General features: G+C 37.6%; 1 pseudogene; it reads left to right on the forward strand.

Moving 5' to 3' along the window:
* The window catches only part of LOC107745420 (trichohyalin-like), a 182819-nt pseudogene extending 175590 nt beyond the window's left edge, over positions 1-7229 (forward strand).
* Positions 7230-7547: the final 318 nt, after the last annotated feature.

Raw genomic sequence — 7547 nt, forward strand, 5'->3', positions numbered from 1 at the left:
AAGTCTGTTCATGCCTCGTCAAGTCAAGTCTGTGTCTCTAGTCTCGGATTATGTTTGTATTTTGGATCACGTCTGTAAATAAACTGCACATGGGTTCTTCACTACGCTCGCCTTCAGTGGACTGAATCATTACAATATACATATACACACAATATCGTTAAAATGTTTGGTATCAGTAAGTTTATATACATACAGTGGGTACGGAAAGTATTCAGACCCCCTTAAATTTTTCACTCTTTGTTATATTGCAGCCATTTTCCTGAAAGAATTGTACAAAAATATTAAGCAGCACAACTGTTTTCATCATTGATAACAATAATAATAATAAACATTTCTTCTGTTTTATATAACATATATTAAAAACATGTATTATATATAAACACCTTTAATCCTGAAACCCTTTAAACATTACAGTACTGGATCATGAATTTCAATTGGAGAGGGGCTTTTGACTCCTCTTTTCAGGAGGCCACCACATGCCATTGTAACGAGGCGTCACTACGATTGGGATCTATATGCAGCTTTATTGAGGACATGGTCAATCAGGCATAGTCAAACACAGAGCAGAGTCGGCAGAATTGTAATCAGTGAACAGACAGATGATAAGGGCTGGCAGCGAACAATCATAGCAACGAGACTAACAATACACAAAACCAGCATCAAAGCAATAGTCCAAGGACAGGCAGCAAGGAATCAGAGTAGAGAAACAGCACAGGGTCAAAACACTAAGGCAGTCAAACAGGAAATAACACTTGGAATTGTTCACCGAAGCAAAACAAGACTTCGAAAAGTCTGAGTGTGCATGAAGTTCTTATATTGTCCAGGCTAATGGGTTTCAGGTGAATGTGATCAGTGCAGGCTTATGGGAAATTTAGTGAGAGTCCGAAATGGTTAGTACTCTGGTGATGGAGCCCTCTGATGGACAGAAGAGGGAACTACGGAGGCGGTCTCTGTGACAGCCATACTGCTACTGCTCATGCCATATACTCTCATAAATGCAGAGTATATGATGTTTACATAAGTGTACAGGAGGCAAACACCCTCTAAAGTACATTATAATTTTTTTTCTCTGATTCCCTTTATAGACACAGACACATACAGCATTTGCTTTATTCGTGAGGGCTGAACTCCCTCAATGGTGATATTTGACATGTAATATAGACACTGTATTGCTCTAATTCTCTTTAATCCCTCTCAGTAGAGATGTGTGTGCATCAAAGGCTCTCCTCTTTCATTTGCTTTGATATCTTGAATGTTGTGTAAATATCTGTGTTTGTATAGTAAGGCAATTTTTGTATTCCTCCTCATGCTTCATTCCTTTGACAAAATAAACACTAAGCTGTTTTGTTTATTTATCCTTTTTCCAACCCACACACTGCTGCATTATGTTTTTTTTTTTACAAACAAGCAGTGCATAAGCAAAGCATCAGAGTAACTGTAACAGCAGTAACATTGGCATTTGTGGTTCCATGTTGAATATATAGTTTGAGGTTGATAATATTTCTTGTTTTAATATTGCATTTTTTTATAGTTTCAAATTCACCAGGGTTCCATTAGTTTGATAAAAAAATACAGTAAAATGTAATGTTGTTAAATATTATTACTATTTCAAATAACTGTTTTATATTTTCATATATGTTATGTAAAGCTGAATTCTCAGCAGCCATTACTTACATCTTCAGTGTCACATGGTCCTGCAGGAATCATTCTGATTTGGTTTTGTTACTCAAGAAACATTTCTTATTATCAACATTGAAAACAATTGTGCTGTTTAATATGACTGTGGAAAACGTGAAACATTTCCTTTGTTGGATAGAAACAACATTTATTTGTAATAGAAATCTTTTGTGACAGGTCTTTACTATCACTTCTAATGAGTTTAATATATTTTTGCTGAATAAGACAATTAAATTCTTAAAGGGGTCATATGATGCGATTTCAAATTTTCCTTTCTCTTTGAAGTGTTACAAGCTCTTGGTGCATAAAGAAGATCTGTAAAGTTGCAAAGACTAAAGTCTCAAATCCAAAGAGATATTCTTTATAAAATTTAAGAGTCAACCACGCCTACCTAAAATGGCTTGTTCTAACACGCCCCCACATGTCTACGTCACAATGTGGGAAGATATGCATAGCGCCGCCCAAATGTTCACGCAAAGAAAGAAGATGTAACTTTTATTCTCGCTGTAGTATTGCTGCTGCCGCCCACCGGCCGCTCCTTTGTCGATTGCCGGCCGCGCCGTTTTCAAGCTCACCGGCCTCCTCTCACTCAGCCTGCCGGCCGTTCCTAACTCTAGCCGCCGGCCTCCACTCACTCTAGGCCGCCGCCGCGTGTGACGCTGTGTTTTGTTATGAAAGCGAAACTACTTTGTTTGGCCTTCCAAAAGAGGACACGACTAGAAATAAGTGGTTAAGTTGTATTTACAACACTGTTCCAGAACACTTCAACCCAAATATTCAGATGTGTGCAGCACATTTTATGGAGGACTGTTTACTGATCCTGGGAGAGTAACGTTAGACTAAAATGATGATAACTGTTCAGGGGAAGGAAGCAAAGATGAAACCATAGCAGATAGCAGATTATGTCCCCACTGGATGCAACAAATGCCTCGTTTATAATGGGTTTTAATGTTTTTGTCTCATCGGTCTGACAGGGCATCACAGTATGGTATGGGGCTTAACATTTCCGTCACACGCTTGAGGTATTTGGCCAATCACAACGCACTGGATAGCTGGCCAATCAGAGCACACCTCGCTTTTCAGACCGATGAGCTTTGTAAAAATCGACGCGTTTCAGAAAGGCGGGGCATAGAGGAGAAACAATGATGTACAGTATGTGGAAAATAATGTGTTTTTTTAACCTTAAACCGCATAAGCACATTTCATTACACCAAATACACCAAATAATGTTCTTTTTAGCAACATCATATGACCCCTTTAAAAAAATACATTTGAAAATGTCTAACAGGAGTGAGCCATTGGGAATTACTAAAACTTTATTGTTGTGAAATCTAAATCTAAATGGTAATCTTCATGGAATCCAAATCCCACACTGAAGCTTTAAGCTGCTTAAATTGTCTTGATTCAAATGTTATATGGCTGTCACTGCGTTTAACCTGCATCAATACCATTTTTCCAAATTATCGTGAGAAATTTGCTTTGTTATTTCATAAAAGCTCTTATATGAGCCATGCTAACCTGCGAAACATTGACCTCTTAGTCCTTGTCACTAAGATCCTCATTCTTCATTTCCCCTGAGTGAGCTGCACTGGGGCTTTGCTCACTCTGCCTCACTGTGGTCAGATGCTGTGATATAAATTCTCTGCGGCTTCATGTGTCAGACGAGGAGAGAAGTGAAGCAAAGGTCACTGTGTCAACACAGATGCCCGTAAAGCGTTTGACCTTTACTGACACACACACTCTAGTCTCTCCAGTGCTGTTAGAGAGTGTGCCTTGTTAAGCAGGCAAGTCTGTGCAGCAGAGTGTATGTGTGGGTGGATGAGCTGTATGCATGGCTGGTGTGTGGGTATGTGTGCATGGAAAAAATGGGGTGAATTTTTTTGATTAGCGCTGGTTACACATGAGCTACAGTCCAAATTGGGATTACCACCCACATTTATAGCATTCTAGCATGGTAATAACCTTTATTATTTTGCTTGTCAAATTTAAAATCATATTTTTATGCAAGTTGAAGTATGAAATACTTGACAACAGACCATTTAATTGCTGGAAATTAATGCACACTGAGATGATAATGTGACCATGACAGCAAGCAGATTTACCCCCCAGGTGCATTTTTTCAAAAATACATTAATTAAAATATATATTAATTATAAAGTTATTTTCTAAACTGCTGGAAAAAATTGTTTTATTTGAATGGATTCAAGATGTGTGACTCGTTGAAAGTTCTGATAATAAAGTGTCAAGTCAAGTCACCTTTATTTATATAGCGCTTTTAACAATACAGATTGTGTCAAAGCAACTTTACAGCATTAAATAGGAAAATAGTGTCAATAATGCAAAATGACAATAGTAAACACTCAATTTTCAGTTAAAGGCAGTTCATCATTGAATTCAGTGATGTCATCATACAGCTCAGTTCAGTTTAAATAATAGTGTCGAACGCAGCACTAAGATACAGTAGCACTAATAGAGAGATACAGCCACGATCAGATGATAAGAGCAGGTCATTTGTAACTCTAATGAGAGCAGTCTCAGTACTATGATACGGTCTAAATCCTGACTGGAAATCCTCATTTTTCTCTAAGAAGGAATATAATTGTTAGGATACTACCTTTTCTAGTATCTTGGAGAGAAAAGGGAGATTCGAGATCGGTCTGTAATTAATTAGTTCTTTGGGGTCAAGTTGTGGTTTTTTGATGAGAGGTTTAATAACAGCCAGTTTGAAGGTTTTTGGGACATATCCTAATGACAATGATGAATTAATAATAGTCAGAAGAGGATCTATGACTTCTGGAAGCACCTCTTTTAGGAGCTTAGATGGAATAGGGTCTAACATACATGTTGTTGGTTTACATGATTTAACAAATTTATACAAATCTTCCTCTCCTATAGTAGAGAATGAGTGGAATTGTTCCTCAGGGGATCTATAGGACACTATCTGATGCGATACTGTAGCTGACGGCTGCATGGTTAAAATTGTATCTCTAATAGTAACGATCTTGGAAGTAAAGTTCATAAAGTCATTACTGGTGTGCTGTTGGGAAATGTCAACACCTGTTGATGCTTTATTTTTTGTTAATTTAGCCACTGATATGAATAAATATCTGGGGTTATGTTTGTTTTCTTCTAAAAGAGACGAAAAGTTATCAGATCTAGCAGTTTTTAATGCTTTTCTGTAGGATAGGGTACTTTCCCGCCAAGCAATACGAAATACCTCTAGTTTTGTTTTCCTCCAGCTGCGCTCCATTTTCCGGGCTGCTCACTTTTCCACGACATTCTAATTTATTGAGATGCACCTGTACAGTGTAATACAGTCTACCAGTGTTGTTACATACACACACACACACACACACACACATATATACTGTATATATATATATATATATATATATATATATATACAAATGGAATTTTATTAATATTTTGGATTAACTTTTTAATTTTTATATTTTCACTTATTTTAATTTCAGTTTACTTTTTCATTGTAATTATGTTTTTTTGTCATTTTTATTATTCATTAATTTATTTATTTTTCGATTTTAGTTTATATTTATGACCAGGTAGTGACATTAGTTCCTCAACCTAAACTTATTTGAGTTATTTGCCAATGCAATATTTCTCGTTTTTAAAGTTTTTCCATCTAATTTACATTTAATTTCAGCTTTCATTTAATTAACACATTTTTTTTTTAATTCTAGCTGATGATACTATCCTTACTACAAACGTCTGTGAGCCAATCAGAATGAAGCATGCATGAGTGCCTTTATAAATACATATAATTCTGAACATGAGGTGAGGTTGCAGTCTGAGTAGTGTTGAATTCATGTATATACTGCAGTATGTCATTATGACCACTAGATGGCACTGTTTCACCGAAAGATTGTAGCTGGTTACATCATGGAGTCAGATGATGGTCACGGCCTCAATCTTAAGCACACTTACATCTGTGATGTAAATTTGGGTATTACCAGAGCTTGTGTGTGAAAATGCTGGAGAACTCCTTGAGCATGCGAGTTTCCACAGGCACATGTGATTTTTCTAGTGCTCACGTCATCTTCCAGCTGCGAGTCTTTCCAAATGGAGTTTCCCACCATCTCACTTTCATATGGTACAAATTGTCTTTTATGTCAAAAACATCAGAATAGGTTACAGATTTATTGTAAATTAAGATAAAGGCATTTGATAAGTTTAAAGCTATAGCTACTTTTCATAAAGCTTAATTAGTTGTCTACAAACTTGTTGTATAAGAACACTTAAATGTACAAAAGTGTAAATATTCAGTTAGCTTGGCAGTTAGGAGGTTCTTAGAGAAATGGTCATGTTGACGGGAGGTATGGCTCATCCATGATCTCCCAGAGGAGAGTTTGATATGTCCAGTTTTAGTGAGTTAGGGTTGTATTGATCTGTGAAAGGAATGATGTAATATTGTAGTCTTGTTCTGCTCCACTCATCGTTTTTTCCCCTCTCTTTGGCATGTAGAAATCATTTCTTGAGGAGACAGTAAGGCGTAAGTGTGAAGAAAGGGAAGAACTGACAGCAGCACTGACTCTGGCCAAAGGACAACTCCATTACAAAACCACATGACACCCAGATACACACCCAACTCTCCAGAGCTACAGTGACGCACCCAGACCTCCACTTCCCCAGAATCAATCCCAGCCCTCCCAGCCACACACCCACAGCTCTTTGTCCACTCAGAGCACTGGGCAACGTTTGCCTAAGTGGCATTCTGGTAGTGTGGGTAGAAGTGTGGCATTCTGGCATGAATTCAATTTTTCAATTCAATTCAAGTTTATTTGTACAGCGCTTTTCACGATACAAATCATTGCAAAGCAACTTTACAGCAAATTAAGTTTCTACAATATTTAGTGGTAGCTTATCAGTGGTGACTGTCAGTCAATGTACATATGGCAGAAATTTACGGAAAAATCAATTAAAGACGTAATCAAACAGACGATGAACACTATTAACAGCAATTATTATATGATGCAATCAAACTTATAGCAAAATGTGGTAGTTATGTATGTTGTTTCAGGGTTGGCATCATCTGAGGTCCTCTGAGGGGTTGGCATCATCTCTTCTCAGGTGTTCTGGATCCAGACTGAAGCTTGTGTAAATCCTAGTTACCATGGGATGTCAATCCTGTGGCAGAAACAGAGAAACAAATAGAGACATAATTAGCGTAGCTGTTGTTCCAACCAAGCAAAATTTATTTGTTTAACCCAAACTAAAGAATAATAATGTGCATTTGATCAGATATAACTGCAGTACAAGATTATGATATGCATTATTTGAATGCTTGGCCAAAGAGATGTCTTTAATCTAGATTTAAACAGAGAGAGTGTGTCTAAACCCCGAACGTTATCAGGAAGGCTATTCCAGAGTTTGGGAGCCAAATGCGAAAAAGCTCTACCTCCTTTAGTGGACTCATCACTGAATCATCACTGCCAACACCCACCCTACCCAAAATCAGCAAAGAGTGAATCGCTTCTGTGCATGACTTGTGCAAAAGCATCACTACAGGGAAGGTCAGACTGGACAAACCCTGATTCTCACTAGAAAGTTCCCTAGATTGTTTACTCCGTATATTTTTTGGTCAGAGGTCACCATCGATTTGCAGAAAATGCATAACTGAAACTGATAAAATGTATACCATGTAATGTAAAGGCTTGAATACACAACACACCTTTTAAACAGATTTTAAAACATAGAAAAACATCTCCAGGTTACGTATGTAACCTTGGTTCCCCGAGGGAAGGAGAAACGCTTTAGGAATGCCCCTGCGTGACCACGTTCTGAAGCACGTGTAAAATCAGTCCAATGGAGCAGCGAGACGTCACGAGCGGGGTGACGTGAGCAACCAGGAA

The sequence above is a fragment of the Sinocyclocheilus rhinocerous genome, unplaced genomic scaffold (genome assembly GCF_001515625.1).
Source record: "Sinocyclocheilus rhinocerous isolate Xijiao unplaced genomic scaffold, SAMN03320098_v1.1 scaffold3303, whole genome shotgun sequence".
Classification (NCBI taxonomy): domain Eukaryota; kingdom Metazoa; phylum Chordata; class Actinopteri; order Cypriniformes; family Cyprinidae; genus Sinocyclocheilus; species Sinocyclocheilus rhinocerous.